This window comes from Panulirus ornatus, chromosome 12 (assembly GCF_036320965.1).
Source record: "Panulirus ornatus isolate Po-2019 chromosome 12, ASM3632096v1, whole genome shotgun sequence".
In the NCBI taxonomy this organism is placed as follows: Eukaryota; Metazoa; Arthropoda; class Malacostraca; order Decapoda; family Palinuridae; genus Panulirus; species Panulirus ornatus.
In genome coordinates, this window is record NC_092235.1 from 36,867,587 (window position 1) to 36,892,362 (window position 24,776).

General features: G+C 39.2%; 2 long non-coding RNA genes across 2 annotated transcripts in view; both read left to right on the top strand.

The window, feature by feature from the left end:
- LOC139752015 (uncharacterized) overlaps positions 1–24,096 on the top strand; it is a 73,470-nt gene extending 49,374 nt beyond the window's left edge. The window contains exon 2 of the long non-coding RNA XR_011713464.1: positions 21,169–24,096. This is a non-coding gene — a long non-coding RNA (uncharacterized lncRNA). The remainder of the gene's footprint in view (positions 1–21,168) is intronic.
- The window catches only part of LOC139752016 (uncharacterized), a 135,745-nt gene that overhangs the window by 49,756 nt on the left and 61,213 nt on the right, over positions 1–24,776 (top strand). The window lies entirely within an intron of this gene.

The following is a 24,776-nucleotide window of genomic DNA, read 5'->3' on the forward strand; positions in this document are numbered from 1 at the left end:
TCCCTAAAATTTAATGATACTCTCTCACCCCAACTCTCATTTGCCCTCTTTTTCACCTCTTGCACCTTTCTCTTGACCTCCTGTCTCTTTCTTTTATACATCTCCCACTCATTTGCATTTTCTCCCTGCAAAAATTGTCCAAATGCCTCTCTCTTCTCTTTCACTAATAATCTTACTTCTTCATCCCACCACTCACTACCCTTTCTAATCAACCCACCTCCCACTCTTCTCATGCCACAAGCATCTTTTGCGCAATCCATCACTGATTCCCTAAATACATCCCATTCCTCCCCCACACCCCTTACTTCCATTGTTCTCACCTTTTTCCATTCTGTACTCAGTCTCTCCTGGTACTTCCTCACACAAGTCTCCTTCCCAGGCTCACTTACTCTCACCACCCTCTTCACCCCAACATTCACTCTTCTGAAAACCCATACAAATCTTCACCTTAGCCTCCACAAGATAATGATCAGACATCCCTCCAGTTGCACCTCTCAGCACATTAACATCCAAAAGTCTCTCTTTCGCGTGCCTGTCAATTAACACATAATCCAGTAATGCTCTCTGGCCATCTCTCCTACTTACATACGTATACTTATGTATATCTCGCTTTTTAAACCAGGTATTCCCAATCACCAGTCCTTTTTCAGCACATAAATCTACAAGCTCTTCACCATTTCCATTTACAACACTGAACACCCCATGTATACCAATTATTCCCTCAACTGCCACATTACTCACCTTTGCATTCAAATCACCCATCACTATAACCCGGTCTCGTGCATCAAAACCACTAACACACTCATTCAGCTGCTCCCAAAACACTTGCCTCTCATGATCTTTCTTCTCATGCCCAGGTGCATATGCACCAATAATCACCCATCTCTCTCCATCAACTTTCAGTTTTACCCATATTAATCGAGAATTTACTTTCTTACATTCTATCACATACTCCCACAACTCCTGTTTCAGGAGTAGTGCTACTCCTTCCCTTGCTCTTGTCCTCTCACTAACCCCTGACTTTACTCCCAAGACATCCCCAAACCACTCTTCCCCTTTACCCTTGAGCTTCGTTTCACTCAGAGCCAAAACATCCAGGTTCCTTTCCTCAATCATACTACCTATCTCTCCTTTTTTTTTTTTCACATCTTGGTTACATCCACACACATTTAGACACCCCAGTCTGAGCCTTCGAGGAGGATGAGTACTCCCCGCATGACTCCTTCTTCTGTTTCCCATTTTAGAAAGTTAAAAAAATACAAGGAGGGGAGGATTTCTGGCCCCGCGCTCCCGTCCCCACTAGTCGCCTTCTACGACACGCGAGGAATGCATGGGAAGTATTCTTTCACCCCTATCCCCAGGGATAATATATATATATATATATATATATATATATATATATATATATATATATATATATATACATACATACACATACACATACATACGCACATGTACACACACACACATATATACATATATATACATATGAAAAATGTAAGAAATAATTTAGAGAACTGAAACTTCTAGCTTGAAATGAAATGAAAAAATGAATGTCACATAATGGTTCAACCTCTGGCTATGGAAAAGGGAAATGTATAATTTATTTACACAAACGTCAATAGTAGTTCTCATCAATTTAACCACTGTATCAATAAGCTTCAATGTCTAAGCTACATTTTTTCCAGTTTCAATATTTTCTTATCAAAGCACCATGTATGAAAACTATCACTCCAGTAACACAACTATAAACATTTACTTCCCCTTTAAAAAAAAGTTCTGGGGAAGTCTGTCTCGATACAATGTGGGAAAGTACCACCTGGCGAGGTTTGTGTTGCAATGGTTCTTGATTCACAAACGTAGTAGCATCACTGGTGGGCGGAAGAACATTCTTGTAACCACAGCAAGGATCACAGTCCGTGCAACTCCATTATGATGGTTCTTCTCATGACGCGACGCTTAAGCTCAAATACGGAGACTTTGATGTACAATAGATGTCGTCTGAATTCTTCTGTTCCCTCGCTGTATCTCCACTTCCTGTGGAGTGATGCGTCGGTAGGTCGACTTCCCACCGCCTCTACTGCCATCTAGCAACATTCCTCTCGTACACAGGGGTTAGGTGAGAAAGAATGCTTCCCACGTATTCCTCACGTGTTGTAGAAGGCGATTAAAGGGGACCGGAGCGGGATGGCTAGAAACCCTCCCCTCCTTGTATTTTAACTTTCTAAAGGGAAAACAGAAGAAGGAGTCACGCGGGGAGTGCTCATCCTCCTCGAAGGCTCGGATTAGGGTTTCTAAATGTGTGTGGATGTAACCAAGATGAGAAAGAAGGAGAGATAGGTAGTATGTTTGAGGAAAGGAACCTGGATGTTTTGGCTCTGAGTGAAACGAAGCTCAAGGGTAAAGTGGAAGAGTGGTTTGGGAATGTCTTGCGAGTAAAGTCAGGGGTTAGTGAGAGGACGAGAGGAAGGGTAGGAGTAGCACTAGTCTTGAAACAGGAGTGGTGGGAGTATGTGATAGAGTGTGAGAAAGTAAACTCTAGATTGATGTGGATAAAACTGAAAGTTGATGGAGAGAGATGGGTGATTATTGGTGCATATGCACCTGGGCATGAGAAGAAAGATCATGAGAGGCTAGTGATTTGGGAGCAGCTGAATGAGTGTGTTAGTGGTTTTGATGCACGAGACCGAGTTATAGTGATGGGTGATTTGAATGCAAAGGTGAGTAGTGTGGCAGTTGCGGGAATAATTGATATCCATGGGGTGTTCAGTGTTGTAAATGGAAATGGTGAAGAGCTTGTAGATTTATGTGCTGAAAAAGTACTGGTGATTGGGAATACTTGGTTTAAAAAGAGAGATGTACATATTTATACATATGTAAGTAGGAGAGATGGCCAGAGAGTATTATTGGATTATGTGTTAATTGATAGGCACGTGAAAGAGAGACTTTTGGATGTTAATGTGCTGAGAGGTGCAACTGAAGGGATGTCTGATCATTATCTTGTGGAGGCAAAGGTGAAGATTTGTAGAGGTTTTCAGAGAAGAAGAGAGAATGTTGGGGTGAAGAGAGTGGTGAGAGTAAGTGAGTTTGGGAAGGAGACTTGTGTGAGGAAGTACCAGGAGAGACCGAGTTCAGAATTGACAAAGGTGAGAACAAAATGGAGGTAAGGGGAGTGGGGGAGGAATGGGTTGTATTTAGGGAAGAGTGATGGCTTGCGCAAAAGATGCTTGTGGCATGAGAAGCGTGGGAGGTGGGCAGATTAGAAATGGTAGTGAGTGGTGGGATGAAGAAGTAAGATTATTAGTAAAAGAGAAGAGAGAGGCATTTGGACGATTTTTGCAGGGAAATAATGCAAATGACTGGGAGATGTGTAAAAGAAAGAGGCAGGAGGTCAGTAGAAAGCTGCTAGAGGTGAAAATGAGGGGAAATGAGATTTGGGGTGAGAGAGTATCATTAAATTTTAGGGAGAATAAAAAGATGTTTTGCAAGGAGGTAAATAAAGTGCATAAGACAAGGGAACAAATGGGAACTTCAGTGAAGGGGGCTAATGGGGAGGTGATGATAACAAGTAGTGGTTATGTGAGAAGATGGAGTGAGTATTTTGAAGGTTTGCTGAATGTGTTTGATGATAGAGTGGCAGATATAGGGTGTTTTGGTTGAGGTGTTGTGCAAAGTGAGAGGGTTAGGAAAATGATTTGGTAAACAGAGAAGAGGTAGTAAAAGCTTTGCGGAAGATGAAAGCCGGCAAGGCAGCAGGTTTGGATAGTATTGCAGTGGAATTTATTAAAAAAGGGGGTGACTGTATTATTGACTGGTTGGTAAGATTATTTAACGTATTTATGATACATGGTGAGGTGCCTGAGGATTGGTGGAATGCTTGCATCGTGCCATTGTACAAAGGCAAAGGGGATAAAGGTGAGTGCTCAAATTATATAGGTATAAGTTTGTTGAGTATTCCTGGTAAATTATATGGGAGGGTATTGATTGAGAGGGTGAAGGCATGTACAGAGCATCAGATTGGGGAAGAGCAGTGTGGTTTCAGAAGTGGTAGAGGATGTGTGAATCAGATGTTTGCTTTGAAGAATGTATGTGAGAAATACTTAGAAAAGCAAATGGATTTGTATGTAGCATTTATGGATCTGGAGAAGGCATATGATAGAGTTGATAGAGATGCTCTATGGAAGGTATTAAGAATATATGGTGTGGAAGGCAAGTTGTTAGAAGCAGTGAAAAGTTTTTATCGAGGATGTAAGGCATGTGTACGTGTAGGAAGAGAGGAAAGTGATTGGTTCTCAGTGGATGTAGGTTTGTATATGGATGGGGTTGTTAGGTAGGTGAATGCAAGAGTATTGGAAAGAGGGGCAAGTATGCAGTCTGTTGTGGATGTGAGAGCTTGGGAAGTGAGTTGTTCGCTGATGATTCAATGCTGGTGGCTATTTCATGTGAGAAACTTCAGAAGCTGGTGACTGAGTTTGGTAAAGTGTGTGAAAGAAGAAAGTTGAGAGTAAATGTGAATAAGAGTAAGATTATTAGGTACAGTAGGGTTGAGGGTCAAGTCAATTGGGAGGTAAGTTTGAATGGAGAAAAACTGGAGGAAGTGAAATGTTTTAGATATCTGGGAGGAGATTTGGCAGCAAATGGAACCATGGAAGCAGAATTGAATCATAGGGTGGGGGAGGGGGTGAAAATTGTGGGAGCGTTGAAGAATGTGTGGAAGTCGAGAACATTATCTCGGAAAGCAAAAATATGTATGTTTGAAGGAATAGTGGTTCCAACAGTGTCGTATGGTTGCGAGGCGCGGGCTGTGGATAGAGTTGTGCGCAGGAGGGTGGATGTGCTGGAAATGAGATGTTTGAGAACAGTATGTGTTGTGAGGTGGTTTTATTGAGTAAGTAATAATAGCGTAAGAGAGATGTGTGGTAATTAAGAGAGTGTGGTTGAGAGAGCAGAAGAGGGTGTTTTGAAATGGTTTGGCCACATGGAGAGAATGAGTGAGGAAACATTGACAAAGAAGATATATGTGTCAGAAGTGGAGGGAACGAGGAGAAGTGGGAGACCAAATTGGAGGTGGAAAGATGGAGTGAAAAAGATTTTGAGTGATCGGGGCCTGAACATGCAGGAGGGTGAAAGGCGTGCAAGGAATAGAGTGAATTGGACGATGTGGTATACCGGGTCAATGTGCTGTCAATGGATTGAACCAGGATATGTGAAGTGTCTGGGGTAAACCATGGAAAGTTGTGTGGGGCCTGGATGTGGAAAGGAAGGTGTGGTTTCAGTGCATTATTACATGACAGCTAGAGACTGAGCGTGAACGAATGTGGCCTTTGTTGTCTTTTCCTAGTGCGACCTCACACACATGAGGGGGGAGGAGGTTGTTATTTCATGTGTGGCTAGGTGGCGATGGGAATGAATAAAGGCAGACTATGAATTATGTACATGTGTATGTATGTATATGTCTGTGTTTGTTTATATATCTGTATACGTTGAGATGTATAGGTATGTATATTTGCGTGTGTGGATGTGTATGTATATACATGTGTATGTGGGTGGGTTGGGCCATTCTTTCATCTGTGTCCTTGCGCTACCTCGCTAACGCAGGAGACAGTGACAAAGCAAAATAAATATAAAATATTTAAACATCAGTATATTTATTTATATATAGAAATGCAGATGAATTTTTATGTAGTATTTATGGATTTGGAGAAGGCATATGATAGGGTTGATAAAGATTCCCTGTGGAAGGTATTAAGAGTTAAAGGTGTGGGAGTTACGTTTCTAGAAGCAGTGAAAAGCTTTTATTGAGGATGTAAGGCATGTGTACGAGTAGGAAGAAAGGAAAGTGATTGGATCCTTTTGAATGTCATTTTGCGGCAGGGTTGCGTGATACCTCCATTTTTGTTTAATTTTTTTCTGGATGGTGTTGTTAAGGAGGTGAGTGCAAGAATTTTGGAGAGAGGGGCAAATATGCAGTCTGTTGTGGATGAGAGGGCTTGGGAAGTGAGTCAGTTGTTGTTTGTTGATGATACAGAGCTGGTGGCTGATTCGGGTGAGAAACTGCAGGAGTTGGTGACTGAGTGTGGTAAAGTGTGTGAAAGAAGGAAACTGAAAGTAGATGTGAATAAGAGCAAGGCTATAAAGTATAGTAGGGTTGAGGGCCAAATGAATTGGGAGATAAGTTTGAATGGAGACAAGCTGGAGGAAGTGAAGTGTTTTAGATATCTGGGAGTGGATTTGGCAATGGATGTAACCATGGAAGCAGAAGTGAGTCACAGGGTTGGGAGGGGGTGAATGTTTTAGGAGCGTTGAAAAATGTGTGGAAGGAGAGAACCTTATCTTGAAGAGCAAAAATGGGTATGTTTGAAGAAATAGTGGTTCCAACAATGTTATATGGTGTGAGGCATGGGCTATAGATAGGGTTGTGCAGAGGAGGGTGGATGTGTTTGTAATGAGATGTTTGAGGACACTATGTGGTGTGAGGTTGTTTGATCGAGTAACTAATGAAAGGGTAAGAGAGCTGTGTGGTAATAAAAAGAATGTGGTTGAGAGGGCAGTAGAGGGTGTATTGAAATGGTTTGGACACATATAGAGAATGAGTGAGGAAAGATTGACCAACAGGATATATGTGTCAGAGCTGGAGGGAAGGAGAAGTGGGAGATGAAATCGGAGGTGGATGGATGGCATGAAAAAGATTTTGAGTGATTAGGGCCTGAACATAAAGGAGGGTGAAAGACATGCAAGGAATAGAGTGAATTGGAATGTTTTGCTATACTGGGGTCGACTTGCTGTCAATGGATTGAACCAGGGCATGTGAAGCGTGTGAGGTAAACCATGGAAATTTTTTTTGGCATGAATGTGGAAAGGGATCTGTTGTTTCAGTGTGTTACATATGACAGCTAGAGACTGAGTGTGAACGCATGTTTCCTTTGTTGTCTTTTCCTAGCGCTACCTCGCGTGTGTAGGGGGGGTGCCATTTCATGTGTGGTGGGGTGGCTGCAGAAATGGATGAAGGCAGCATGTATGGATATATATATATATATATATATATATGTATATATGTATATATCTGTGTTTGGATTGAACCAGTGCATGTGAAGTGTCTGTGGTAAACCATGGAAAGTTTTGTGGGGCCTGGATGTTGAATGGGAGCTGTGGTTTTGGTGTATTATACATGACAGCTAGAGACTGAATGTAAACAAATTTGGCCTTTGTTGTCTTTTCCTAGCTCTTCCTCGCACGTGTGCGGGGGGAGGGGGCTGTCATTTCATGTGTGGAGGGATGGCGACGGGAATGAATAAAGGCAGCAAGTATGAATTATGTACATGTGTATATATGTATATGTCTGTGTATGTATATATATATGTATATGTTGAAATATATAGGTATGTATATGTGTGTGTGTGGATGTGTGTGTATATATATGTGTCTGTGAGTGGGTTGGGCCATCTTTCATCTGTTTCCTTGCACTACCTCTTTAACGTGGTTGACAGCGACAGCGACAAAGTATAATAAATAAATAAACATTGAAATGTAATGGTATGTATATGTGCGTGTGTGGGTGTTTATGTATATATGTGGATATGGGTGGGTTGGGCCATTCTTTCATCTGTTTCCTTGCCCTACCTCTGTAATGCAGGAGACAGCAACAGAGTATAGTAGTTTGGTTGTGCCTTGGACTAGGGAAACCCATATCCTTGGGTAGGATGCGTGGAATGGAAATGGAAGTGACAAATGGAAGTGTGGGAGGACATAGAAGGAGGAGTGGTATGGATGGGAATTAATGAAAATCAACAAGGAAGAGGAAGAGAGGTATGTGTAATTTTGCTATCGCTGACAATATGGGAGGCTATTATAGAGCTTGGATGGAATGAATGAATAGTAATTATGGTAAAAGGAAAGACTGGAATTGTGAAGTATATATGGTTATGTATATATGTGCTTGTGAATATCAAGAGTGTGTGATGTGAGGATGTTATGAATCATTTTTGGAGAATTTGAATGACTACAAATGGTTCTGAGAAAAGAAAGGATGATGTGAATGCAAAGATGGGATATGATGAAATTGCAAGATATTTGGTAACTGGGGAGTTCCTGGACTAAATGAGAATGGAAGTTATCTTTTGGTTGTCTGTGCTAAGAAGAGTTTATTCCATGGAAGCACCTTTTTCAGCACAAGATGAAAAATGAATGAAAAATGACGGAAAAGAGAAGAACAAAAGGGTTTGATCGATGAAATGGCAGCAGATGAAAGTTTGAGAAAGATTTTGCTAGGTGCTAGAGTTGTGAGAGAATTCTTTGGAGTGGTTGGTGTGGGTGAGGATTAGGGAGTAGTGGAGGTTTGGGGTAAGGAAGAATAAAGAGGAAAAATTGTTGGCTAGCAAGAAGATGAATCAGAAAGAATGCAAGGTATGAAAGGAGGTTGACTGAGAGTTTAGATGGAATTGCAATAAATGTAGGGCTTCAGTTATGTGTGAATGTGGTCAAAATGTTTAGAGAGAGACTTTTAAAGGTTGTAGAATTAATAGATGGATATAAGGTTGTGAGGTATAGGAATAAAAAGGGGAAAGGTACGGTGGACAGATGAGATTAGAAATACTGTGGAAGAGAGGAATAAAACGTATGGTAGGATGCTTGAAAGGAATGTATCAGTGGAAATTCAGCAAAGGAGGAGGGAAAAATATAAGATGTGTAAGTGGAATTTTAAGAAGCTGATAAAGGAAAGCAAATAAAGGGTAGATGAAGATTTTCAAAGAAATTTGAGTGAAAACTTTACAGAAAATAAGAATTTGTACTGGAAGATGAAAAAGGAAGGTGAATGTAAAAGTGGAAATGTTAATGTGAGGGTAAGGAAGAAGAGTTGCTGAGTCAAAAGGAGGAAGTGGAAGGAAGAACGGATGAATGTGGAAGTTGAGGCAACAGTTGTTACATGCATGGGTGTGGAGGATGGAAGGAAAAAGGATACAAGTGCAAGGGCCTCTATCAAAAAGGAAAGTAAAACGGGCAATATTGAAGCTGAAGGTAGGAAAGGCTCCTGGAGTGGATGGTGCAGTGCTGAAGTATGGAAGAGAAAGTGTGATAGGGTGGATGCACTTGATGTAAATTAGCATGGAAGCAAAAAGTTATAAATGAGCATTAGGTGAAAGCTATTATTGTTACTTTATTCACAGGAAAGGGTTTAAGTATACCAGGAAAAGTGTTGGAAAGAGTGTTGATTGACAGAGCAATGGAAGTGACTGAATGCGGAATAAATGAGGTGCAAGGAGATTTTAGGAAAGGTATGGGATGTATGGATCAGATTTTTGTAGTGAAGGTGACTGTTGAAAAGTATCATTGAAAAAGGTAAGAAGCTGTATGCACTTCTTATGGATCTGGAGAAAGTGTATGTGTGAAGGATATATGGGGTAGGGACACAGCTGTTGGATGGTGTAAAAGCCTTCTATAGATCAGGTGTATGAGTGAATGGAGACTTGAGTGAAAGTTTTGGTATACATGTGGATGTAAGGCAGGGCTATGTGATGTCACTGTGGCTTTTTAGCATATGTATTGATGGAGTGAGAAAAGAGGTGAAGGCAAAATCAGGGAAAGGGGATGCAGAGATGGAGTGTGACGGTGAGTGGCGGCCAGTGACAAGCCTGTTTGCAGATGATACTGCGTTGTTTGGTGAGAGTGAGTAGGAGTTACAGAAGTTGCTGATGTGTTTAATAATGTGTGTAAGCATAGGCAATAGAAGGTAGATGCAAGTACAAGCAAACTAATGGTGTTTGAAAGATAACATTGAAAGTATACTTTGCAAAACCCTGTATTGTGAATGAAGAAATTGTACTAAACTGTGTTATAGATACTGAGGGAGAAAGACTAGAAAAGGTGACAGGATTTAAGTATTCAGGAGTTATCTTGGGTAAGTTTGGTGATATGGAAGGAGAAATAAAGAAGAGAGCAGTACAGGGGAGGAGAGTCATTGGGTCCCTTGATAGAGTAATGAAGAGTAGAGGTCTAAGTAAGTGAAGAAAGGATTAACGGCTTGCATAGTCCTCCTGACCCTGACCTATGCAACCAAAACATGAAAATAGAGTAAATCAGAGAGGTCAAGAATCTAGGGTGTGGAAATGGGCAATTTGAGAGGAGCATATGGTATGACTGAATGGAATAAGAATAGAAGTGAGTATGTGTATGAGAGATGTGATATAGTAAGGAATGCAAAGGGAATGAATTGTGGAGTGGTAGAGTGGGTGAAACATAATACTTTGAGGTGGTTTGGGCATGTGGAAAGAATATATGTTGGGAAGTTTACAGGGAGAGTGTGTGACAGTACAGTTATATGGGTCAGTGGGAGAGGAAGACTACCTGTGACATGGGGAAATAGAGTAGACGAGTACTGGAGGGAGAGAAATGGTGGAAGAATGCATGGAATGCTGTATGTAAGGGTGGCATGTAAGGACAGGGGTAAGTAGAGACTCTTGTTGTCAGCCCCTTGATAGGAGTTCATGGAGGGAACGGGCATCAGAGATATAGGTAGATAGATAGCTGTGATATCTTTCCTCCTGCACTATATATTTGTAACACCTTCTACAAGGCTTCTCTATGAACCCCACATATGCTTTTTCCAGATCCAAATATGCCTTGCACAAACCACTCTGTTTCTCTAAGTATTTCTCATGCTTATTCTTCAACACAAGCACTTGATCCACACATCCTCTGCTACTTCTAAAACCTCATCGAAATAGAATATAGACATACCATAAATTTTGATGAATGGTAATTGCTTTTAATGATAATTGTTTATGAGTGATGAATATGCTTGTGTGATGTAATTATTTCCCATATTACTTGTATGTAGCATTTATGGATCTGGAGAAGGCATATGATAAGAGTTGATAGAGATGCTCTGTGGAAGGTATTAAGAGTATATGGTGTGGGAGGCAAGTTACTGGAAGCAGTGAAAAGTTTTTATCAAGGATGTAAGGCATGTGTACGAGTAGGAAGAGAGGAAAGTGATTGGCTCCCAGTGAATGTTGGTTTGCGGCAAGGGTGCATGATGTCTCCATGGTTGTTTAATTTGTGTATGGATGGGGTTGTTAGGGATGTGAATGCAAGAGTTTTGGAGAGGGGCAAGTATGCTGTCTGTTGTGGATGAGAGGGCTTGGGAAGTGAGTCAGTTGTTGTTCGCTGATGATATAGCCCTAGTGGCTGATTCGGGTGAGAAACTGCAGAAGCTGGTGACTGAGTTTGGTAAAGTGTGTGAAAGAAAAAAGCTAAGATTAAATGCGAATGAGAGCAAGGTTATGAGGAACAGTAGGGTTAAGGGACAAGTCAACTGGGAGGTAAGTTTGAATGGAGAAAACTGGAGGAAGTGAAGTGTTTTAGATAACTGGGAGTGGATTTAGCAATGGATGAAACCATGCAAGCGGAAATGAGTCACAGAGTGGGGGAGGGGACGAAGGTTCTGGGAGCATTGAAGAATGTGTGGAAGGCGAGAATATTATGTTGGAGAGCAAAAATGGGTATGTTTGAAGGCAAAGTGGTTCCAACAATGTTATATGATTGCGAGGCGTGGGCTGTAGATAGGGTTGTGCGGAGGAGGGTGGATGTATTGGAAATGAGATGTTTGAGGACAATATGTGGTGTGAGGTGGTTTGATTGAGTAAGTAATGAAAGGATAAGAGAGATGTGTGGTAATAAAAAGAGTGTGGTTTAGAGAACAGAAGAGGGTGTATTGAAATGGTTTGGTCTCAGGGAGAGAATGAGTGAGGAAAGATTGACATAGAGGATATATGTGTCGTAGGTGGAGGGAATGAGGAGAAGTGGGTAACCAAATTGGAGGTGGAAGGATGGAGTGAAAAAGATTTTGAGTGATTGGGGCCTGAACATACAGGAGGGTGAAAGGCGTGCAAGGAATAGAGTGAATTTGAATGATGTGGTATACCGGGGTTGACAAGCTGTCATTAGATTGAACCAGGGCATGTGAAGCGTCTAGGGTAAACCATGGAAAGTTTTGAGGGGCCTGGATGTGGAAAGGGAGCTGTGGTTTAGGTGCATTACACATTACAGCTAGAGACTGAGTATGAACAGATGTGGCCCTTGTCTTTTCCTAGCGCTACCTTGCATGCATGTGTGGCGGGGTGGCGACGGGAATGGATGAGGGCAGCAAGTATGAATATGTACATGTGTATGTATGTATATATCTTTGCATGTATATGCGTGTATACGTTGAAAAGTATAGGTATGTATATGTGCGTGTGTGGGCATGTATGTGGGTGGGTTTGGTCATTCTTTCGTCTGTTTCCTTGAGTTACCTTGCTAATGTGGGAGACAGCGACAAAGTATAGTGTTAATAGGTATATCACTCATTTAAGAGGTAACCAGGATGTTTCTGTTGGAAACTTTTTAAAAGTGGTATCATTAACTTAGAAATCCTTTCTTTGGCATTTTTTTTCATTCATATTTGTATAGGTGTTGTTAGTGCTTGAATGACATTAAACACATACATTTGTGACTTGCCAGAGAGAGTGGATTATTTTCTAAATATAATTGTAGAAATTATATGTTTGTGAGAGCTTTAGGGAATGATGAGAATTGCATCAACTTACAAAGAGACTTAGACAAGCTTCAGAATTGGTCTACTAACATGGTTGATGAAGCATAGCCCTAGGACGTGATAAAAGAGAGTCATGTTATAGATATAATCTAGCAAGTAACAAGCTTTGTAAATGTGGCTGTGAGAAGGACTTTTAGGTTGTTGATGTACTGTTATGTTCTGCCTCCACCCCTTACACATTAAAGGGTGTAAAATCAGACCATAGGCCCATTAAAACGGATAACTCTAAAGTAACGGCTTCTGTTAACAGAGGGATTTGGGCTAGACACAGATTCCCTCACACTGTGGCTTACATCTCCTGATAGCTGACGGCCGTAATTGTACCTACTACTCCCTTCTTCTCAAGTTGGTCAAATACCAAACACAGATAGAAATCTATAAAAATATATTTATAATAGTAAAATAAACATGGCTCTCGTAACATGAATAATATCATTTATCGAGATACATAGATCTCTCTCTATATTACTTTACTTAACATCACTTTGGCAAATTCACTGGCCTCAATTATATAACATAAGGGTTTGAAATGACTGAGACGTGTACAGATTCATTATACATTTACCAACAGCTTTGTATCACATCTTCCTCTTATGGCCATTCTTGAGAGAGAGATTCGACCTTGGCCATCTTCCACTTTCTGTACAATTTCTCAAATAGGGGAGATAACTGTGACATCCCCCTCCCAACAGAGGCATGAGTCAGCCACTAGTTGACTCATGACTAATTGGTATATGAGACAATACATCAGCTATAACGTTATCCTTTCCTCGTATATGCTTAATAATCAAATTATAATCTTGTAACAAAAGGCTCCACCTTGTTAAACGTTGGTTGACATTTTTCATCTCATGTAGAAATACCAAGGGATTATGATCTGTAAACACTTGGATCGGCTTACCTACTCCTCTCAAATATACATCAAAATGATCCAAACTTAAAGTCAAGGCTAATGTTTCCTTTTCATTAGTACTATAGTATTCCTGATAGAACAGAAACTTCTTTGAAAAATAACAAATTGGAAAATCAATATCATCTTTCTCCTGCATTCAGACTCCACCAACCCCAAAATCACTTGCATCTATGTACAATTTAAATGGTCTATCATTATTTGTGGTAGAAAGTATGGATGTACATACAAGTATCTGTTTCAAGGCTTCATCACATCGATCACTCCATACAAATTTGAATTTCTTTGACAATAAGTTGGTTAATGGTAAAGCAAGGATTGAAAATTTTTTTCAAAATCTATGATAATATCCAGCCATACCCAGAAATCTTGTGGAGGCTAAGGTGAAGATTTGTATGGGTTTTCAGAAAAGAAGAGTGAGTGTTGGGGTGAAGAGGGTGGTGAGAGTAAGTGAGCTTGGGAAGGAGACTTGTGTGAGGAAGTACCAGGAGAGACTGAGTACAGAATGGAAAAAGGCGAGAACAATGGAAGTAAGGGGAGTGGGGGAGGAATGGGATGTATTTAGGGAATCAGTGATGGATTGCGCAAAAGATTCTTGTGGCATGAGAAGCGTGGGAGGTGGGTTGATTAGAAAGGGTAGTGAGTGGTGGGATGAAGAAGTAAGATTATTAGTGAAAGAGAAGAGAGAGGCATTTGGACGATTTTTGCAGGGAAATAATGAAATTGAGTGGGAGATGTATAAAAGAAAGAGACAGGAGGTCAAGAGAAAGGTGCAAGAGGTGAAAAAGAGGGCAAATGAGAGTTGGGGTGAGAGAGTATCATTAAATTTTAGGGAGAATAAAAAGATGTTCTGGAAGGAGGTAAATAAAGTGCGTAAGACAAGGGAGCAAATGGGAACTTCAGTGAAGGGCGCTAATGGGGAGGTGATAACAAGTAGTGGTGATGTGAGAAGGAGATGGAGTGAGTATTTTGAAGGTTTGTTGAATGTGTTTGATGATAGAGTGGCAGATGAAGGGTGTCTTGGTCGAGGTGGTGTGCAAAGTGAGAGGGTTGGGGAAAATGATTTGGTAAACAGAGAAGAGGTAGTAAAAGCTTTGTGGAAGATGAAAGCCGGCAAGGCAGCAGGTTTGGATGGTATTGCAGTGGAATTTATTAAAAAAGGGGATGACTGTATTATTGACTGGTTGGTAAGGATATTTAATGTATGGATGACTCATGGTGAGGTGCCTGAGGATTGGCGGAATGCGTGCATAGTGCCATTGTACAAAGGCAAAGGGGATAAGAGTGAGTGCTCAAATTACAGAGGTATAAGTTTGTTGAGTATTCCTGGTAAATTATATGGGAGGGTATTGATTGAGAGGGTGAAGGCATGTACAGAGCATCAGATTGGGGAAGAGCAGTGTGGTTTCAGAAGTGGTAGAGGATGTGTGGATCAGGTGTTTGCTTTGAAGAATGTATGTGAGAAATACTTAGAAAAGCAAATGGATTTGTATGTAGCATTTATGGATCTGGAGAAGGCATATGATAGAGTTGATAGAGATGCTCTGTGGCAGGTATTAAGAATATATGGTGTGGGAGGCAAGTTGTTAGAAGCAGTGAAAAGTTTTTATCGAGGATGTAAGGCATGTGTACATGTAGGAAGAGAGGAAAGTGATTGGTTCTCAGTGAATGTTGGTTTGCGGTAGGGGTGTGTGATGTCTCCATGGTTGTTTAATTTGTTTATGGATGGTGTTGTTAGGGGGGTGAATGCAAGAGTTTTGGAAATAGGGGCAAGAATGAAGTCTGTTGTGGATGAGAGAGCTTGGGAAGTGAGTCAGTTGTTGTTCGCTGATGATACAGCGCTTGTGGCTGATTCATGTGAGAAACTGCAGAAGCTGGTGACTAAGTTTGGTAAAGTGTGTGAAAGAAGAAAGTTAAGAGTAAATGTGAATAAGAGCAAGGTTATTAGGTACAGTAGGGTTGAGGGTCAAGTCAGTTAGGAGGTAAGTTTGAATGGAGAAAAACTGGAGGAAGTAAAGTGTTTTAGATATCTGGGAGTGGATCTGGCAGCGGATGGAACCATGGAAGCGGAAGTGAATGATAGGGTGGGGAGGGAGTGAAAATTGTGGGAGCCTTGCAGAATGTGTGGAAGTCGAGAAATTATCTCAGAAAGCAAAAATGGGTATGTTTGAAGGAATAGTGGTTCCAACAATGTTGTATGGTTGCGAGGCGTGGGCTATGGATAGAGTTGTGCGCAGGATGGTGGATGTGCTGGAAATGAGATGTTTGAGGACGATGTGTGGTGTGAGGTGGTTTGATCGAGTAAGTAATGTAAGGGTAAGAGAAATGTGTGGAAATAAAAAGAGCGTGGTTGAGAGAGCAGAAGAGGGTGTTTTGAAATGGTTTGGGCACATGGAGAGAATGAGTGAGGAAAGATTGACCAAGAGGATATATGTGTCAGAGGTGGAGGGAACGAGGAGAAGTGGGAGACCAAATTGGAGGTGGAAAGATGGAGTGAAAAAGATTTTGAGTGATCGGGGCCTGAACATGCAGGAGGGTGAAAGGAGGGCAAGGAATAGAGTGAATTGGATCGATGTGGTATACCGGGGTTGACGTGCTGTCAGTGGATTGAATCAGGGCATGTGAAGCGTCTGGGGTAAACCATGGAAAGCTGTGTAGGTATGTATATTTGCGTGTGTGGACGTATGTATATACATGTGTATGGGGGTGGGTTGGGCCATTTCTTTCGTCTGTTTCCTTGCGCTACCTCGCAAATGCGGGAGACAGCGACAAAGTCGAAAGAAAAAAAAAAAAGTTTCTATCATGTTTATGTGACACAATTGGCTTGCTTGCATCTTTCTGGAGTATTCACAATGTAGTTCAAATCCACTCTCCTCTCAATAACCCAGGGACCATAAAACCTTGCTCTCAGAGCAATCCTGTCTGAGGCAATAATATCAACACTCGATCACCTGGTCTGAACTCTATTCTTCTAGATTTTCTGTCATGCCATACCTTCATATCTTCTTGACACCCTTCCAAATTTTCTGCAGCAATCTCTCAAGCTCTACACAATCTGCTTTTAAAATCTGATACATACTTCAATAATCCAGGAGAATCACTCTTCCCTAACAATTTCTCTTTCATCATACTCAATGGACCTCTTATTTCATGTCCATACACTATCTCAAATGAACTAAAGCCTATAGACTTGTGTACTGAATCTCTAATGGCAAACAATGCTAAAGGCAGACCCTTGTCCCAGTCTACTGACAAGTCCTCACAATACATTCTCAAAGTATCTTTCAAAGTCTGATGGAATCGCTCCGCAACTCCTTGGCTCTGTGGATGATGAGCACTTGAAATCTTATGTGTTATATGTAACCCCTTTAACATTTTCTTGAACATTCCTGAAGTTTATTTCATCCCTGGTGTGACTGTATAATTTCAGGCATACTCACCTAGGAAAAATATTTCACTAACTCTCTTACAATACTTCTAGAATGTATGCTACGTAATGGTACTGCTTCTGGAAACCTGGTAGATGCACACAATATTGTTAATAAATACCAATTTCATTTACATGTTTTAGGTAGAGGACCTACACAATCAATCACAATTTTGTTAAAAGGTTTACAAAAGCAGGAATTGGCTGCAGTGGTGCTGCTTTATAGTCTGGTTGGGTTTACCTACTCTCTTACATAATTCACAAGTCTTACAATACTGGGACACATCATTTTTCATATTTGGCCAATAAAAATAAGATGATGTTCTATCATTTGTCTTCCTAACTCCCTAATGCCAGACAAACAAGAGCTATGAAACAGAGCAATTACATGTACCCTATAATTCTTTGGAACTACAATTTGCTTTTTGACCTCCCAGTGATCAGATGCTGGAACATAAGCAGGCCTCCATTTTCTCATTAACACACCATTTTGTACACAAAATCCAACTACACATCACTCATTCCCATTTCTAGCAGCTTCACTCCAACATTCTTTCAAACTCTCATCACCCTTCTGTAACTTTGTCAACTCTTCCTTGCCTACAACAAAATGTGGAAATACATCAATTTGTAATTCCACAGTGCTCTTCTCATTTCCAGTTTCTTTTGTATTATTTCTAGCTACATACTTTTCATTGAATAATTCACTTAAATCATAATCAACTTCTCTTCTCTTTAACATTGACCTGGTCACAACACAAGCTGGATAAACAATTTCACTACACTGTACAATACTATCAGTCTGATTCTCTACAGTTTTATCTGTCATGTGGTTCACCTTTACAATAGTATCTACATCAGATGGATTACTGCTCATAATAGGCTCTGGGACTAATTTGTCAGTCAAATTATTCCCCAACAGCATGTGTCTTCCAGGCATAGGAAATTCCTCACATATCCCAACCTTTACATGGCCACTCGCAAATCCACTCTCAAGATTTATATAATATAGTGGGATAGGCTTGCTAAACCATAACCCTTTTACATTTATTTTTTTCCCTTGAATAAGACTCCTTTATCCACTCTAATACGTCTCAGAATTAAATTCTAGAGACTTACCCTAGTGTCCCTCAATATAAAAATTTTCTTCTCAGGACTACCTTTAATTCCAACCTTTCTTTCAGTAATATATGGCTCATAGATTGCACACTGTGGTTTACCCACGTTATACTCATTGCTTCTTACCTCACTAACATCATGTTTCTGTTCCCAAGCAACATTTAATTCTATAGTCTTTAGTGATTTTTGACACTGATATTTACCATGACCAAATTCTCCAAATCCCAAACATTTCATTGGTGGTCTCTCCTGTCTACTAACATAAGGGTTATGACTAAACTGAGGTCTTGAATACCTGTATTGTGTATGTCTTTGGAATCTATTTCCTGCTTTGTTTTGTGGCTCATAGTTATGTGAACCTTCCACATAGTAATGTTGACTAGGCTGTTGAACATTTGAATAGTGTGGATATTTGTAAGGTTTGTCATAATTCTGTCTGTTACTCCATTTTATCATACTTTGTTTACATGTTATTTCTTTTTTACAATATTTGTTAGCTAATTCTAATTGGTCAGCCTTCCTGGTTGCATCTGTCACATTCATCACTCTATTCGTGCATATTTCATAATATATTTCAGGTTGTAAGCCACCTGTCAAATGTCATACCACAGTCTCTAGCCATCTCCAGATGAATTTGTCCGCTTATTTTCTTGACGTCCCTAAATTTTCTGTATGCTTCTGCATCCATTTCCACAGTTTTTGATACTGCTTCCTTAACAGCCTTGTAATCTACTGATCCCATTAAACTAAGACATGCATATGCCTCTCTAGCCTTACCCTTAAATTTACTATGCATCAAGATAGCCCAGTCAATTTTATCCTATTCTTTAATAGTTGCAAATTTTTCAGACTGAATAAAGAAGTCCTCAGCTTCTTTTTCTATAAACTCAGATAACTGACTTATGCTATTATCTCTATCTCCAATTCTTCTTCCTGAACCAGCCCTTTCTTCTATTTGTAATTGTCTAAGTTTTGTTTATCAGCCTGGATTCTATCTTTTTCTACCTCTATTTGGATTTTCTTAAGTTCAAATTCTAATCTTCATCTCTTCATTGCAACTTTTTCCCTATTATCAACATCTTGAGGTTCCTTCAATATTGATAATGACACCAACTCTCTGCATGTCACCTTTGACATGTGTCAGCAGAGAAATTCCATAGTTAACTGCCACCTGGTTCAGTTCATCTTTATTATACTGGTACAGAAAATGTATATCCTGGGTTTCAGTAAACTTCTTAACGTTATCTGCCATGTTTTAACACACTATATTTACAAGTATGAGCACACACTTGTTTAGAGAAATCTTCCCCATATATTCCAAGAGAGCAAAGTATAGTACTAACCCACAACACTTCGGCCAGCTTGAATTACATACACTTGGTTTCACAATTTCAGCTCCCTGGACTGTGTTTTCACCTATTCATATCCTGGACAGCAGGCTTCCACATATTCAGCTCCCTGATGGCAGGTTTCACAGTTCACAATCCCAGACAGCAGGTTTCACAGTTTAAGCATCCCAGACAGTAGGTTTCACAGTTCAAGATCCATCCCGTACTCTGAAATAACGGCTTCTGTTAACAGAGAGATTTGGGCTAGACACAGATTCCCTCACAATCTGACTAACATCTGACAGCTGACAGCCATAATTGTACCTACTACTCCCTTCTTCTCAAGTTGGTCAAATACCAAACACAGAGAAGACTCTATAAAAATACATTTATGATAGCAAAATAAACATGGCTTTCTCATAACATAGATAATGGCATTTATCATGATGCATAGATCTCTCTCTATATTACTTTACTTAACATCACTCTGGCAAATTCACTGGCCTCAGTTATATAACATAAGGGTTTGAAAAGACTGAGACGTGTACAGATTACATTATACATTTACCAACAGCTTTGTATCACATCTTCCTCTTATGGCCATTCCTGAGAGAGAGACTCGACCTTGGCCATCTTCCACTTTCTGTACATCTTTCTCAAGGAAAACTGAATAAGATATAATGGGTAACTATAACATTTATGGGTAAATAGGGAAGATAACTGTAACAGCACCCAATGTAATGCTAGAACCCCATGTTAGCAGAATTGTTGCGACAGACTTTTTCAAGTTGAATATTAGAATTGCCTTAAAGCACTCAGATATGAAAAGGGTATTACAACCTGCATCAAAATATGCATCTCAAGTTTGGTCAGCCTTAAATTAGAATATGCTTAAGTTTAGTCTCCTCCCTTAAAGAAAAATAAAGAATAAATAGAGAAGGTTCAGAGAACGGCAATGAAGAGGGAGCCTGAAACGAGCTGAGTAATGGTGAGAGTTTAGAGGCACAGATTTGCCTACCATGGAGAAAAGAATTTTGATACTTGGTCACAATCTTTATATTTATACTCGTATATGTTACAATGTTGACAGGAAGCTGTTTTTTGAAAGATGCAGACAAAAATCATCCAGAGGTCAGAACATGAAATTAATCGAGAAACTTCTTAAGAAATACATAAAAAGAGTACTTTCATTGTTACATAGTTAGGGATGAATGGAATAAAGAATGAAATAAGCTAAGTGATGAAACAGAATGCAGACAGTATACAGAAGTTTAAATGTTGAATGATAAAATCAAGAGATTTGGGTTTCCTAAGTGAAGATGTCCCTCCCCACAGGTACAGATAGGTATTAAATGCATACTCATATAAGGGTCTGATTTAAAAAGTTTCGGTCTTGATATTAAGATTCTTAATTGGATATACTTTAAAAACTATGTTATAGTTCTGGTCTCTATACATCATTAACACCTTATGTTAAGGATCTGATATTGGTGTTACAACACTTAAATGTAAAGATCTGATCTCCATATATCATTAATATTTGATGGTAGGGATCATTTCTTTATGTATCAGTAGTATCTGATATCAAGGATATTAACCCTGTCTCATGTGGACATCATGTATTGATGACCTGAGTTCTGTTGTCTTCATTTGATGTTGACAGCCTCATCTCATTAAATCATGAGTATCTTATGTAAAAGTCTTGTATCTTCCTGTTGGCAGTTTTTGATGCCAAGGATGTAATCTGTATTACCTTTCCAATTTATGCTAATGTTTACTCTATCATTGGCAGCTTCTGGTGTTCAGCGCAAGAGCGTGATATATACCTTCAAGCTTTCCTGACTGATGAGTTGCCACAGAATGAAATATTACATTTGTGGTGGGAGAGCTTTACAACAACAACAAACAGAAGTTTTATATTCAGCTAAAATAATTAGAAGCTTCACCAATGAAATTTGTTCATTGATAATTAAAGCCATGACAACATTAGGAGCAACTGAGGAACATCAACAGCAGTAAGAGTATATAGCATCAGTACGATGACAAGGAAAAAGAACAAAAGTGACAGAGTAAAGTGACAGTAAAGAGGATATGTTGATAACTTAAACAAATACAAAATTATCTGGAGAAAAAGGTTTCACTGTGAGTGAGGAGGACGACAGTTGATATTTAGTAAACTGAAATTTTCTTAATATTCAACAAAATTATGCTAACATTTGTGGCATGCTTTTAGGACAAGGAACTAAGTTAATGTTTAGAAAAATGCATTCAGCTGCCCATACCATCTCGGCTAACAAAACAAAAATGAAAATGTACTGAAGCATTTTTCAGTTTGCATATTTTCTCAGAAGTCATTTCCTTATCATATGGTGGTCAGATGACCTTGATTAATAAGCTTCTTTTATTCATGAATTGTTGCCATTTCCAAAGTAATTCTCTGTCATAAGTTCCAGCTTGAACTCTGAAAAGTCATATCATGCACAGAGAATCTGAGATGTGAATACTTATTATCTCTGAATGGTAAATGCAGGACAATGTAAAAATGTTCACTTGCTGATTTCTAGAATTGCCCTACAAATATGAGTCATAGTCTGCACTGGTTAAGACGCATAAGTTTTGGATTGGGGAATGTAAGAAAGCAAGCAGTCATCCAGAAGTACTTGTAGGGAGACCACATGGTTTTACCTTGCATGAGTAATAGGAACATGATATTAGTTTGGAGGATGAAAGATTGCAAACTACAGAACTGATTGTGCTAGGAGTGGGCTGTGGTCTCTGATTATGTGGGTGAGAGGACCGAACCTTATCTGCCTTTGCTGGGGATGGCACATCTCCACTTTCGAGTGAGTGCAGTTCAGTACTGTTGAACCTGGGTGACCTGAGGTAGCTTATTGAGACTAGCACACTGTTGACTAATCTTATCATACAAACACCACACTTGCTGTAATATTTTCTCTGTATCTTAGAAGTTCATTTACTGAACATTAGACAATCAGGGACTGCAGCTTTGGATTGCAGTATTGTTATTTTACAAGATTCAGTTGACTGAAGGGCAAAAGAGTGATTATGATTGTGCAAGATGTTTTTGAAGAGTTTTATCATGGAAAGGAATGTGCTTTCACTTTCAGAAATAGCAAAGAAACTTTGTGCAGACTGTCAGAAAAGCTTTCTCCAATATTTCACTCCTGAAAGGCATATGGAAGTTCACACACTAAAAAGGCAGTATGGATGCTCAGAGTGTCAAAAGGCCTTCTTCAAGAAGGGTAATTTAGTGCAGCACATGAATTGATGAAACAGGAATGAAGTCATATTGTTTAAGGTGCCAATAAACATTCCCCAGAAGAATGCTTTAGTGAAGCATATGATTATTCATACAGGAGAGAAACCATATGAATGTTCACATGCAAAAGTAATTTCTCCCAAAGAAATAGATTAGGGCAGCACATAAAAGTTCACACAGGAGAAAAAACATATGAATGTCTACATTTCCATAAGTCCTTTTCCCATTGGTATGTTTTAATGCAGGACACAAATATTCATACATTAGGAAAGCCATTTAGATATTCAGAATGCCTAAAGAGCTTTTCCCATATGAATAATATAGTGATGCACATGACTCTTCATACTAGAGAGAAGCCTTATGAATGTTCACAGTGTCAAAAACCTTCTCTAGGAGGGGTAATTTAGTGTAGCACATGAGCATTCATTCAGGGAAAAAGCCATATGGATGTTCACAGTCAAAAGACCTTCTTGCAGAGGGAAATCATAGCTTTATGAGTGTTCACACGGCCAAAAGATCCTTTCCCATAGAAGTAGTATGGTGAAGCATGTGACAGTTCATAATGATGAGAATGTGTTCACACTAGAGGTCACTATGGTCAAGGGTTTTGCTACAGGGCTAGACAGACTTACCATGTTACTGGCCATGGTGAACATCACCATGACAAGATGATGGAGTGTCAGCAAAGATGCAAGACCATATGATATTTCACTTGACTAAAAAGATCTGATAGTCTTGAGGGAGTGAAGCAGGAATTTTGTAATGGCACAGATTCCATAATCTGAGAGATGAAATATTTTCCAGAACAGGTCATACTTATTCCTCAGTCATCCATAAAGGCTTAGATGAAGGATATTAACATTGTTAAGGAAGGGTTCTGAACCATATGAAATTAATTTATTTTCTGAAGACAAGAAACTTCCATCCAATATTAATATTATTAATATGCTTCTTAAATCTCAGCCATTCTATCTTTTATTGAACAGTAAAGCAGTGAAGTGGTAACACAGCTTGGAAAGCCAATTTCCATGTATATTTTGTATATCACAAATGATTGTGATAGTGCTCTTTTTCTTCTCAATTCATTTACTGCTGTATTTACTTTTATGATTAATGGTGGTATAGAGCCATAATAGAGGAAACAGGGTTATTGAGTGTTGGTTGTTTTAACATTGCAACTGGACTGATGTATTGTTGATTGCAAAGATATTGTAGAATTTATTAATGTCACCGGTAGAGATATAGCTGTTTTAAGTCTGCCCCCCTTTTTTCCATTACTGCTCATTATTAGGATTTCATGTAGAATGGTGTTTATACTTTAAGTTTATATTTTGGCATTACATTCCATTAATGTTTGTTTATATTTTGGCATTCCATCCCATTTGGTTTAGTCTGTATATTTGATGTGTAAGTTATGTTAATAAATGTTCTGAATGTAAATTTAGAATGATTTCCCTTTTCCACTAGTATCTCACATGATAAGTAAAATTTAATTCTTCATCTGTATGTAGATTATATAGTTTTCAAAATGATTCACAGCAGATAGCTTTAGAATGAGAGGAAACTTTAGTATGCCTTTTGGTCCATTCAAAGCACCTCCTATTTACAGTGATGCAGTAGTGATTTATGTATTCAGTCATTGAAATTTCCTTAAATCTTTACAAAATCTATATTACTTAGCAACTTATTTTAATATTTTCCAGTGTTATGGTAAAATTTACATTTGTGATGGCAAAGACAAATGTTGTGAGGTCCTTTATAATTACTTGACTAACATCCCTTACTTATACCTTGTTTATTCAATCCCTTTATCTAAGCTTCCTGGTTTTACACCTTTCAAGAGATTAGATTTATTTATGCTAGATGTAAAGCCAAGTACTTTATTTGTTATGTTATCTTGGTTTTAATTCTCTAATGACAAATCAAATTCCTTTTCATGTAGTGTTTTGTGAATTTATGTTTTATAATATTTATTTGCTTTGTTGCTGTCTGCCGTGTTTGCGAGGTAGCACAAGGAAACAGACGAAAAAATGGCCCAACCCACCCACATACACATGTATATACTTACATGTCCACCCATGCAAATATACATACCTATACATCTCAACGTATACATATAT